Genomic DNA, 12,773 nt, shown 5'->3' with positions numbered 1-12,773 from the left:
GATTTCTTCCTTTTAAGCTGGATGGCACGTGCATCCAGTGAACACTGTTGCCTCTTCACTTGGCTTAATATTTGTATTGTGCCACAGATTGTCTTTTATTTTAAAGCATAACTCTCATCTCTCTCTCTTCCTTTCTCTCTCCTCTAAAATGTTTCCTTTCCCAGGCTGTCCAGCGCAGCAGGAGACAGCCGCCTCTGGAGCTCATTAAGAACACACCCACAGCGCTGCGTGTGTGTATGTCTGTGTGTGTGTGTCCCTGTGTGTGCATCCTTGTCCACTTCTTCCTTTCACATTCACAATTGATGATGTGCCCCTCCTAATATACGTCTGCGAGGGCCATACACACACGAGGAGTCAGATCTACTGTCACAGCGGCGTAATGCTGCTGACATTTGAAAACAGCTAAGTGCTCTGTACTCATGAAAAATAACACAGACCAAATGTGGCTTTTAGTATTTGATTGAAGACTCTGGTTTGAGTGAGCTCTCTGTCAGGCCAAGAACGGCGTCTTTACTCACAATCACATCCATTTATTTTAAGAGGGCCAGCTGAAGGGGGAGTTTGTCAATGAAACAACAACAACATTGTTATGTGGCCTGTAATAGATTATTTACAAACAGAGTCTTACAAGGACAAGAGCAGTATTTGCAAATTTGTTATATAATGCACTTACAGCGAGTTAATCCATTTTAGTTTTCAGCACTTAAAAATAACAAAAGAAAGAGGAAATCACTTTAAACTTTAAGATTGTCCAGCTGATGGTGTCTTATTTAGTTTGAGTTGAGTGTTTGATTCTATTATGTAATTTTAAACAAGCTTATGTAACTGGTTTGCAGAAACTAGCTTGTCTCTGTTGAGATGTTATTGCTTTACCTGGAATGTTCCACAATACAGCATTAACCTATATCCTATATTATACAAAGTTGGCTATTATGAGCTTTTAGCATTGTTAGAATGTTGTGTTCTGTTTCTTTCTCACATGTTAGAGTAACCCTGTATTATTAGTCTGTCTGCATCTCTAAAGCTCAAAATCATCATCACAAGGTGGAATGTTTTCTGTTTGGGAAAACTTAAATATGCAGGATTTATGCATTGAACATGTGTGAATGTAACAAAAAGCAACTCCAGGTATGATTTTGATGAGGAAACAACATTATAACATAAATCAGAAAATAGCGTAATATGGGCCCTTTAAATTTCAAGTATGTTATTGCCAAAAACATACATTTTTTGTAAGCACGCTTGTCTCTCCACAGATCTGAACTCCAATTTAGCCTTCTGGTGCCATGTGCTTGTGTCATATAGAGATAGAGAAGTTTAATCTATACACTAACAGCAGCAGGTAGCCAACCCTTCACCAGAGAAGTGAGTGCACTTTCTACTTTAGACTGGGAAGTGTCATATCCATTTGACACATTTTCAAAACACCTCCTTTACATTTACTGTCTCCTCTCTTTGTAAAACATAAACTGTGTGTGTGTCTCTTCTCTTTGAACTCAACGCAGATACAAGTATAAACTGACATAACTCACACTATGTTTGAACAGAGCAAGAAAAGCTCCTAACATCCTTCCTTCCATATTCCTGACACCATTCAAACATGACGTGGATTTGAATGTACTGTACTTTTAGCAGAGTCTATATGTAAGCTTATGAGTCAGTATTGATTTTACTCATTACAAGACCAAGAGAGCCTGAGACAAGCAGGTGACCCTACTCCCTTCCTCTCTTCAAATCACGACTCAAAACTTACCTGTTCCGACACTCCTACACCACATCATTATCCATTTTTGTATTGTATTGTGTTTTTATTCACCTATTTTATGTGTTTGACTTGTCCTGTCCTTGTCCTGGTTTCAAAAGGCTCTTATCAGTAAAATACATTATTACAAGGCCAAGTTATAGGTCAAAACTGTGGAGAGGTGACCCCGATAACAAAATAGATGTTCTTCAAGGATTTTTTTGCAATAAAAAAAAATTCAATCTCTCAAGAGGCATTTCGAGAAGAATCTTACTCAGAACTCCCACAAAGCTACAAGGCCCTGAGGTAAGTGGTCTGTGGACTTCCAGTCAGTTTTCCAAAGTAGGATTTGAAATCAAGGTGGGGCACTGATATTTTTTACATTTTATTTTTGTTAAAATCCAAATGGAGAAGCAACATATTGTACAGTTTCATTGTAAGCAGGTCAAATTGTTCTTTCTTTGCAGGTCTGTCTGTGTACAGCGGGAGAGGGTGCAGGTGCAGAAGGGGCTCTTTAATTGTATGCTGTGGAGAGATGAGAGCCCTGTGTGTGTGTGTGTGTAAGTGTGTGTGTGCCTGTGTGTGTATGTGTGTGTGTGTTTTGGAGATAATTGGGGAAGCGCACCTGGACACTGGTCACCTCTGATCCCAGCCCTGTGCCCTTCAAACCCGCTCTGTGCACTCAGAATGCACCCGGACGTGTGGACCGTCATTGCACTGGCAAAAACAAACCATGAGAGAAAATATAAACAGCTCCATTTGGGATTTAAATTTTTTTTTTTTATCCTAAACCCTTTAAAGGTCCTATGTTATGCAAAATTGACTCTTGGGAGCTTTAAGACATGTTAGAATTTTGTCAACTCATAAAAAAACATATCTGGAGTTGTGTTTTGTTTCATTCCCACATTTGAGTGATCCTTTGCTATTAGTCAGTCTACATCTCTGCGGTGGATACTTCTGCCACCACTCCCCAGTGTTAGTAATATTTTCATTTCATTTAGGTTAAGTTAATTACAGCATATAACTAAATTCCTTTATTTAGATGGAGGTAGCCAGGCTAGCACCACCTAGTGCTTCCGCTCAATTTCCTTTCTCTCCAGCAACTAGGTCAGCAATCAGAATACACTAGACAGTTCACAAAAACCCCGGAAGTGAGAGTTCGGACACCAGCCAATCAGCGAAGAGCCATACATTCTATGTTGGCAACGATTCCTGAGATCGAGGATTTAAAGCCGGAACAAAGAGAATGTTTGGTGAATTTTATCAAGAGGAAAGACGCTATTGCCCTTATTCCTACGGGATTTGGGGAAAGCTTAATATACCAGTTAGCCCTTTTAGTGGCGCATTACTTACCTCACAACCAAATAGCAGCAATTGGTTAAATGAAAAAAGTACCCTCCTACCTTTGAGCGAACGACTCCTAATGCTGCGAGGTCTGATGGTTTCTACGAAGTGAAACCGGCTGATGAATCAGGTTAAAACAGAGGACCCTTGGCAGAGACCATCCACGCCAAAGAGCATTATTTAGTTAGTTTTAATAAGTTAGTTTGCCTAGTTTGTTTAAGTTCACATTATTATCACTTATTATTTTCTGTATTATAATGATTTGCCTTCTTGTTACTTTGATTAAGTTTTAAGTAGTTTTAGTTAATTATTTAGTGTAATTTCCCCCTCTTGTGTTCAGTTTTAGTTGGTCCTCATGTATTTAAACACTCATGTTCTTTGTCGGGTTGGGTTAGTTTTATTCTGCTCAGTTTGATTTAAATTACCCCAGTTGGGTCCAGGTTTTTGTTAATGCCTTTTTGTTTGGTCCACTACAATCTCCAAAGCTCTGCTCTACCTTGTGATGTCATGTAGTTGTAGTTTTCAAGTTAACAGCTACTTCACACCTTTTGTTCATTAGAGACTGACAATTCCAGGGCTGGAGATCTTACTGATTCTAGTGAATTTGTATGAAGTTTAAAAACACAGTGGAGCACTTCCTGTATCACCACATGACATCACAAGTTGGAGGTGGATTGCTTTCTGTTTAAGAGTCAGTCTAAATATGCAGCGTTTAAGTATTAAACATGCGTGACTGAAACAAAACGAGGAGAAAACAACATTATAGCATTTCAAAAAATAGCATAATATGGACCCTTTAACTATGTGTTGCTCAATGTTGTGCTTACCTGTAGTTTAATGTTACAAATGTTTCAGTTGGTTGAAATTTGATTAGAGACCATTGCTCTCTTTGCACCCTTCAAGCCTCTCAAACATGTAAACAGAAGCAAACCTACCAGCATAACAATTAATTTTGTACCTGCCCCACTAATATCCCTGGAGTATCCCTGGATTGTCTACTGTGTAAATGGCTGTACCAGCATGCCTACTTCACTGTATAGTAGGTCAACAGTGCCATAAAAAACCTGAACCAAGCAATGACCCCAGCCAAATCACTTTTTCAAACAGTCTTCCTAAAAAGTGTTTTGTGTATGTGACCTTTTGTTGACAAAGAAGCATCAGATATTCTCTTTCACCAAGTCACCAAATGGCCACAGACGGAGCCCTGTTAAAAACTCAAAGGCGTGTTGGGCGACTTTTAGCATTTAGGGTCTTTTATAATGCAGGATGTGACTGATGGATGTCACACAATCATTTATTTATTTATTTATTTATTTATTTTAAAGGTGCACAATGTAACTTTTTTGTTGGGGATCCTTCACCTGCTTGTTTCTATGGATATGACATTGCTTTGCTTAGGATGTTCCACAGTATGACATTAAACAGCTCTTCCTTAAATTAAAATTTTATAGTTTTATAGCTCAAACATCTATAGAAAAACAGGCATTCTGTCTGTGAGTGGAGTTGCCTCTCTACATATCTGACCTGTATCTTGGTCTGGTTTAGTCTCCATGAAGATAAAAAGATAAAATGAATACAGTACTTTGAAACATTCCAGAAAAAGCAATAACATCTTCATGGGGAAAAGCATTTGACTGACCCTCCACACAAAAACAAAACAAAACAAAAAAACATAGTTAAGTCCAATCCTGTCAAGATATTCTAAAAACTTGTCCATGTCCATTCAAAGGATGATAGACAAATTGTAGTCTGAGATTAAGATAAAGTTAAAGAAACAGACAGTAAGGTCACATGCACCGTGCAAATGAAGCCTTTAAATTTACTTAATGAAATATGTTTTCCTTAGTAAATAATGTATTTTGACCTACAAAAGATTAGAGGAATAGGGAAGTATTTGCTTTAAATCTTTAAACATGTTGATTTTATTTATTTTTTGTTTATATAACTTTTTGGGTCCGGTTTTAATAAAGCATGAAACACCACTCAAAGTTTTAAGAGGTAGCACACTGTGGGCTGCTTTTTAGGTATTAACTTCCAGGCCTGTATTTAAAAGAATAGAGGATGTCAGGAATCACACTGGTACTGCATTGTAAAAAGAAGTTGTAGCAGAATTTAGTTTTGTATCTGAAGAAAGATGATCACAAAAAGAGTGTGTAAGTTTTAATGGTTTAACAACTAAATACTGGTGTAAAGATTCATTGTTACAGTATAGCTCTTAGTCACCCCTACTTTAAAGCCAAAAATGTCCAAGTGAAAAAAAAACACTTTTCTAATGGTATATCACAGTCCAGCTTCTCAAACAAGATAAAAGACACAGAAAAAAACACCCATCAAAAAACGTTAGAATGTTTATCAATTGCATCCACAGCAACAGCATGTCAAAAATAGTTTGTATTGTTAAAGAGAGGTATTATTATTCTTTTTTTTTTTAGCTTTCTACCATGCTGTAATATTGTTCCCTGATCAGAACCATGGCTGGAGAAATTGCAGATGTCATCCATAAATGTGTACAAGTATTTTTCTTTTCTCTCCAGGCCCCTATTTGAACCCTCCTTAAGGTTAACTGCAGATTCTACCCAATGCTCATCCCACATAGAAGTAAAATCCCTCCTCTTTAAATCACTATAATATAACAAATAAAACTAGAAAAAGAATTAGTCAAGCGAGGATTTTTCTCTAGTTATCAGTGTTTATTAAGAATGATTCAGGCTTAGTAACTATAACTATGGGGTTAGGAGTTAGGGTATAATAGTTACTAGGCCTAACTCATTCTTAATAAACTGTTTGTTCAAATTTCTTTCTTTGTATTTTATTAAAGGGCCCATATTACATAATAGTAGTTTTCTTATCACAAACGTATCTGGAGCTGTGTTTTGTTTCATTCACATACATCCTGCATATTTGGCCTGAGCCAGTAATGAAGTAAATGGAGAGGGCTATTGTTCTTCGCCGGTTCCTTCTTCTTCTTAATTTTTTTCCTTGCAAACAATTTCAATTTTGTGGGCCTGAAGTCTCAAACTGGGTATCAGATCAATAGGCCCAGTGAAAATTTTATAAAATGGGCATCGCAACAATGTCCGAAGTGGCCTGATTCAACAGCGCCGCCTAGAATTGGACCCCTATGGGAGTGGGGACAAGCAAAGTTTGTCACAGGAAAACGATATTTGGAACAGTGATAGAGAACAATGCGCCAAGCCAAAAAATGAATTGGAGCATGCCTCTATGATGAACAGGAAGTCAGCCATGTTGGATCAAAAATTCGCTACCGTTTTGACTGCATGTTGGCAAAACGCATCTAGTTAGGCTTTGTTCTTCTTTCAGACCAAAAACACTCTGTTCCACCTTGTGATGTCGTGTGGTAATACAGGAAGTGCTCCGCTGTGTTTTTAAACACCATACACCTTTACTAGAATCATTTGGATAATTTCAGCCAATCTCTACTGAACCAAAGGTAAAAAGAAGATGTCAACTTGCTGAAAACTCACCACATGACATCACAACATGGAACAGAGCATTTTGAGCTTTGGAGAAGTAGACAGACTAATAATAAAAGGTTACTCAAACATGTGTGAATGAAACAAAACACATCTCCAGGCATGTTTTTGAGGAGATAACCACATTATAACATGACTTAAAGCTCACAAGAGTCAACATTGTGTAACATAGGACCTTTAAGGATAATTAGGTGTTAATATGAACCAGAATTTCCCATATAAACGCATGGAGAATAAGTGAGTCTCTCTTATATTCTCTGGTTCGTCAGTGAGGCTCTAGTCTAAAGCCTCAGTGTGTAATTGAGCGTGTAAAGCGTGTCCCCACCCCTCGCTGCTCTGTCTCTGTGGTGCTCTAACTCAGGCTTTGTTTGCTCCTGTTTTATAACTGTCATTACACCGCTACAATGACTTTATCTTCATCTTCACACAATCCGGCTCATGCTTCTTCTAATCCGACACCGCGTGCCCCAAGCTTTAACCTTATTACCCAGCATTCCCCGGGGGGCCTCTAATGAAACAGTTCCCTCATTCAGGAGGTCAATTTCCCTTGCTTTCCTTTATGAAGTCTAAAGTCGGCCTCATCCCATTGGTGTAGCTGCATATCTGATTTCTCCCCTTTAATTAGCCCGTGTGTCTGTGCATACGGCAGACAGTAATGGACAAAGGCGCTCCCTGTCACTCAATTGATTTGGGGTTAGATCTTACAATATTGTTCTTACAGTGTCTTACATGTTAAAAGTCTTCACACTGATGCTTTGCCTGTATGCAGACAGATGCTTTTGTTCATTCTGTGAAACACGAGAAATCAAACTTTACCAATTACAGATGACACATACAAAGCATGGCGTGGCGTGCGCTGTCAGCAGGTCCGATCCGACTGTCAAAGAATCCAAACACATCAAACGCAACAATGCAAAGGAATGCAAAAAGGGAAATAATTCAGGAAGTGATTTAACCAGTGACAGTAACAGTAAAGATGATGTCCATATGATGCAAAACAAAGATGCTCTGATGTCCTATGCAGCTGGGCTCTTAGCCGTTTGATCAGAAGTCAGGAAATTAACTAAGTCACCCTGATTTTTTGCAGCTAATTTAACTAGAACTACAACAGAAGAGCTGATTTATGCTGTTAAACAAGTCTGTCAGACAACAATTTACAGTAACAAGCTGGTTAGCAACATCCAACAGTTTTTCACATAGTCACTCTCACCTTTTTGTTGAAAATCAAATACCTTAACAGGACCATGGATGCTCGTACTGATCACATGCTCCTGAAAATATACTGTTTAAATTCATTTTATATTTTTTCTTGAGCTTTCAGATGATCTTAAAACTTTTTTGGTAGTTGTAGTGAACCAAACAAAAAGGCAAAGACAAAGTATAAAAATAAGTTTAAATTGAATAAAGTCAAAAAAGAGATAATTTAACAAAGGCTCAAATTAGATAAACCATGAACAAAAAAGCTGGGCCCAACTGGAGTAACTCAAACAGAACAAAACTAACCCAACCAGACAAAGAACAGGAGTGTTTAAATACATGAAGAACAACTAAAACTGAACACAAGAGAAGAGAATTACACTAAATAATTAACTAAAACTACTAACTTAATCAACATAACAAGAAGGCAAATAAGTATAATACAGAAAATAATAAGTGATCTTAAAGCAAACTAGACAAACTAACTCAGTAAAACTATCTACATAGTTCTCCCTCCCCTTCTTCAGCGTTGATGGTCTCTGCCATTAGTCCTCCATCTAGCCACTTGAACAAACCAAAAAAGAATAAGTTTAAGTAACTAATTTCAACTTATATTAACTAAAATGTATGCACCCAAATTAGAATAAATAAAAGAATTAAATTATGTGTGATGTTATTAACTTAATGTAAATGAAATGAAATAATACTGACACTGTGGAGTGGTGGCAGACGTATCCACCACAGTAGTGTTTGCTAAAATGTGCATTGTTCTGAACATTCCGCCATACACATACATGTAGAACACCCCCAGAGTGATGTCACTAGAAATAAACAATACTTGCACTAAGTAAGACTAACTCAGTTAAGCCCACAAGTAATATACATGGAATCGAATTTTACTGATTTATTTATTGAACACTGGTATTTTCTTTTGTCCAGTCTTTTTTTCTGTTTCTCCATTTATTACCATAGAAATAATTATTCTTCTTGTGGTCCCTCGTAGACATAAGTTGTCTCCTGACCTTTTAATGTTTATTTGATAAGTAATTTAGTGCAATATCATGAAATCCTTGTTAACTCAACCCCACAGTAACACCAGCTTCTGCTTTGTTTTCCTTGTTCCTCTTCCTACGCCCTCACTGCTGTGGACCTATAGACCTGTCCGAACATTTAACATGAGTGTAGACCGTGGTCCTGGTACTGATGCTGAAGGAGAGGCCATCACACCACAGCACTGTTTAAATCACTGATGAGATGTCTAATCACAGCAGCAGAGAAGGGAAAACTACAAATGAGTTTTTAATGAAGCTGTGAATTTAAAAGTCCGTATTTATAATGTCTCAGTTGTTGTGTATCTGTCTGATTATGCCTCATATTATTTCTCCTGTGTGTTACCCTGTAATTATCAGCTATTAGATACTTTTTGAGTGTGACATCAAGAATGTGAAAGCCCAAACCCAAACCAATCCCCTTTATATTCCATGTTTCTATTAGACAAAGTCGTACAAAGTATCATGATTATTATTATTTACTGTACTGCATTTTGTACAGATGGTAAAAGTTAAATAAAAGGTTTTTGAATAATTCCATACTAACTCCAACTTATTTATACTTATTGCTGTGGAAACCATATGTGACCTATAAAACAACATGAGAAATCCCTCCATATGAATCTCACTGCACAACACACTGCATGTTGCGTGTTGTATGTATGTATGTTTGAATTTTTACATTTTGTGGAGATGCTTTCCATAACCCGTCTGAGATACTTCATTATAGGTAATTTCTTGTATGGTGTTTGATGCACAGATTTTATAAAATATGACATAACACGAGTCAATATCTTTCCAGTTGCAAAGGAGACATTTTAATTGAATTTCATGTGCTTTTAATGTTACTGTAGTTTTCCCTCACCAGCACATTCATGTTGTTCTTTGAGTAATTCATGAGTTCGAATTAATCCTCCACGGTCCTGCATTCAAGGTTTAAAAACTTAGAAAATGTTTATTTTCACTTAACCCCCTATGTAAATAATCTATAGTATAATTTGTCTTAATTAAAAATGTCACAAGAGGTTTTAACCATTATTTTTATTTTGCATTATATTTTCTGTTGTTAACCATTAACTTGCACGTTTATTTTATGCACTTTTATTTTGAAGGGTTTATTTTCCTTTAATTCCCTTGACAACTAGAATGGAAAACATTATACAGAGCAAATGTATACATATATATTTTTAGATATTTTTTATGTCTTTGTTTAGCTGAAGAGGCACAAAGGCATGTTATAGATTTAAATATTTCTTTTGAATAACTTTGTTTCTGTAGTTTTTTATCGTTGTTGATTGATGTTGTCAAGATGAATGTAAATAATAATCAAACTTGCGTTGAGTTTTGTGTATGCGTATTTACACCCTGTATTTTGTATTCCTTTTAGCTCTTACGGCAGATTGGAGGATTTATTGCAATTCAGAGAGATACACTACACCCTATCTCCGCCCACAGCCCTGCTCTCATCAAAAATATAATCGGAGTTGTGTTTTGAGTATTTATCTCATTCACACATGTTTGAGTAATCATTTAATATGAGTCTTTCTTAATCTGCAAAGCTCAAAATGCTCTGTTCCACCTTGTGATGTCATGTTATGGTAGTTTTAGTGAGTGTTATGAGTGTTTTTAGTTTGAGAGAAGAACTAATATGCAGAGTTTGTGAGTTAAACATGTGTGAATGAAATGAAACACAGCTCCAGGTCAGTTTTTGATGAAGAAACAACATTATATAGATCAAAAATGATGTAATATGGGATCTTTACGTAGCAAATGTTATGAACTGGACAAAGTAAAACTGGTCAGTCTGAATGGGCCTCATGTCCTTCAGCTGTTTTAGTTTTTTCATAAACTTCTCAGGTAGAATCTAACCCCTCTCGCTGACATGTAAGTCCCAGAGGTGGGCGGCAGACTGCAGCTGTACAGCACTGAGGAGTTGTCATGAATTTCCTTTCTTCTGTTTTAATAAAAAACCCTTTATCCACTGAGATCCTGCACCAGTAATCAGCGCCACTCATTTCTTCTGCACACACTTTTTCTATTCATCTATCAACTTTCACAAAGCCACCACTTCACGTCCCCAGTATCTGCACTCTGGGAAAACAAATACACAGATTTACGGAAAATGCAATCACAAAGAGTGTGTTTATGATTGATATATAGCCTAAAGCAGCTGGTGTGATTTCATTTAAAACTACATAAATGCATACATCTCCATCAAAGTCTCTTATTACATTTCTCAGACTTTTGCCTATACCTTTAGTCTCTGTTTGGTGTTTACTTTTTCCACACAAAATAAAAAATGTGTATATAATATTCTAGCAATGGTATTTTTGTTTTGTTTTTTGTTTCATGCTAAGCTAATTTTAGTTGTTGTCTGCAGCAAGGCTCTTGGAAAAATGTCTGAAACTGAAAACTTTGCTCATTTGACTTTGAAACTTTCAGTTCACTAATCATATCACAGCTTTGGACTAAACTGTAAATCCTGGAACTAAATCTGGAGTGGTGTTTTGTTTCATTAACACATGTTTAACACACAGAATCTGCATATTTAGGCTGAGCTCATCTCTCAAACTGAAAACACTCTGGTAATACAGGAAGTGCTCTACTGTGTTTTTAAACTTCATACATCTTCAATAGAAATATTTAGATAATTTCAGCCCTGGAATTGGTGATCTCTACTAAACTAAAAAGTAAAATGTAGCTAAACATATATAATAAGAAGACAAAATGATAAATATATAATGTAATGTATTATATAATGTATAATGTATAATGCTATTAACTTGAAAACGACCACAACATGACAATGCAAATCCAAGTGTGTCCAAGATAAAACCAGGACTAAACAGAACCAAACCAGGACTAGAACAGGACCGGTGCTACCCTAGGCCCAAACCAGGGCTAGAACAGAGCCAAACCAAGCCTACCTCTGGACAAAACCAGGACTAAACAGGAGCTAACCAAATCTACCCCAGGTCTAGAAGAGGACCAAAATTTACCCCACGCCCAAACCAGGACTAAAAGAGGGCTAAAGATTACCCAAGGACAAAACCAGGACTAAACAGGACCAAACCTAGCCTACCCCAGGACAAAATCAGGACTAGAAGCGGACCAAACCAAGTCTATGTCAGGATGAAACCAGGATGATAACAGGACCAAAGTTTACCCCAGGACCAAATCAGGACTACCCCAAAACCAAAGTTTAACCCAGGACAAAATCAGGACTAAACAGAACCAAACCAGGACTAGATCAGGACCGGTTTTACCCTAGGCCAAAACCAGGACTAGAGCAGGATCAAGTCAAGTCTAACCCTGGACCAAACCAGGACTAAACAGGACCAAAGTTTACCCCAGGACCAAATTAAGACTACCCCAGGACAAAACTAAGACAAAACAAGACCAACCTAAGTATACCCCAAGACAAAACCAGGACTAGAACAGGAGCAAACCAAGTCTACCCTGTATAAAACCAGGACTAAACAGGACAGAACTAAATCTACCTCAGGACTTAGAGAGAACTAAGTTTACCCGAGGACGAAACCAGGACTAGAACAGGACCAAACCAAATCTACCCTATGACAAAACCAGGTCTAAAACAGGACCAAACTATTTCTAACCAGGACCAAACCAGGGCTACCCTAGGACCAAAGTTTACCCCAGGACTATAACAGGACCAAACCAAGCATATCCCAGGACAAAACCAGGACTAGAGCAGGACCTACGTTTAGCCCAGGACAAATTTAGGACTAGAACAGGACCAAAACAAGTCTACTCCAGGTCAGATCCAGGACTAATTAAGACCAAAGCAAGTCTACCCCTGGACCAGACCAGGACTAGAACAGCACCAAACCATGTCTACGTTAGGACCAGACCCTATGAAACCTTATATTTCAAGTCCTGTGTGAGGGTTTCTTTCTGCCTCTCCTACCCCTTCTTTCCCTGCTCCCT

This window comes from Boleophthalmus pectinirostris, unplaced genomic scaffold (genome assembly GCF_026225935.1).
Source record: "Boleophthalmus pectinirostris isolate CB_2022bp ecotype Guang Dong unplaced genomic scaffold, ASM2622593v1 HiC_scaffold_2, whole genome shotgun sequence".
NCBI classification, from domain to species: domain Eukaryota; kingdom Metazoa; phylum Chordata; class Actinopteri; order Gobiiformes; family Gobiidae; genus Boleophthalmus; species Boleophthalmus pectinirostris.
The sequence above is the reverse complement of the archived record's forward strand: the minus strand, read 5'-3'. Positions refer to the sequence as shown.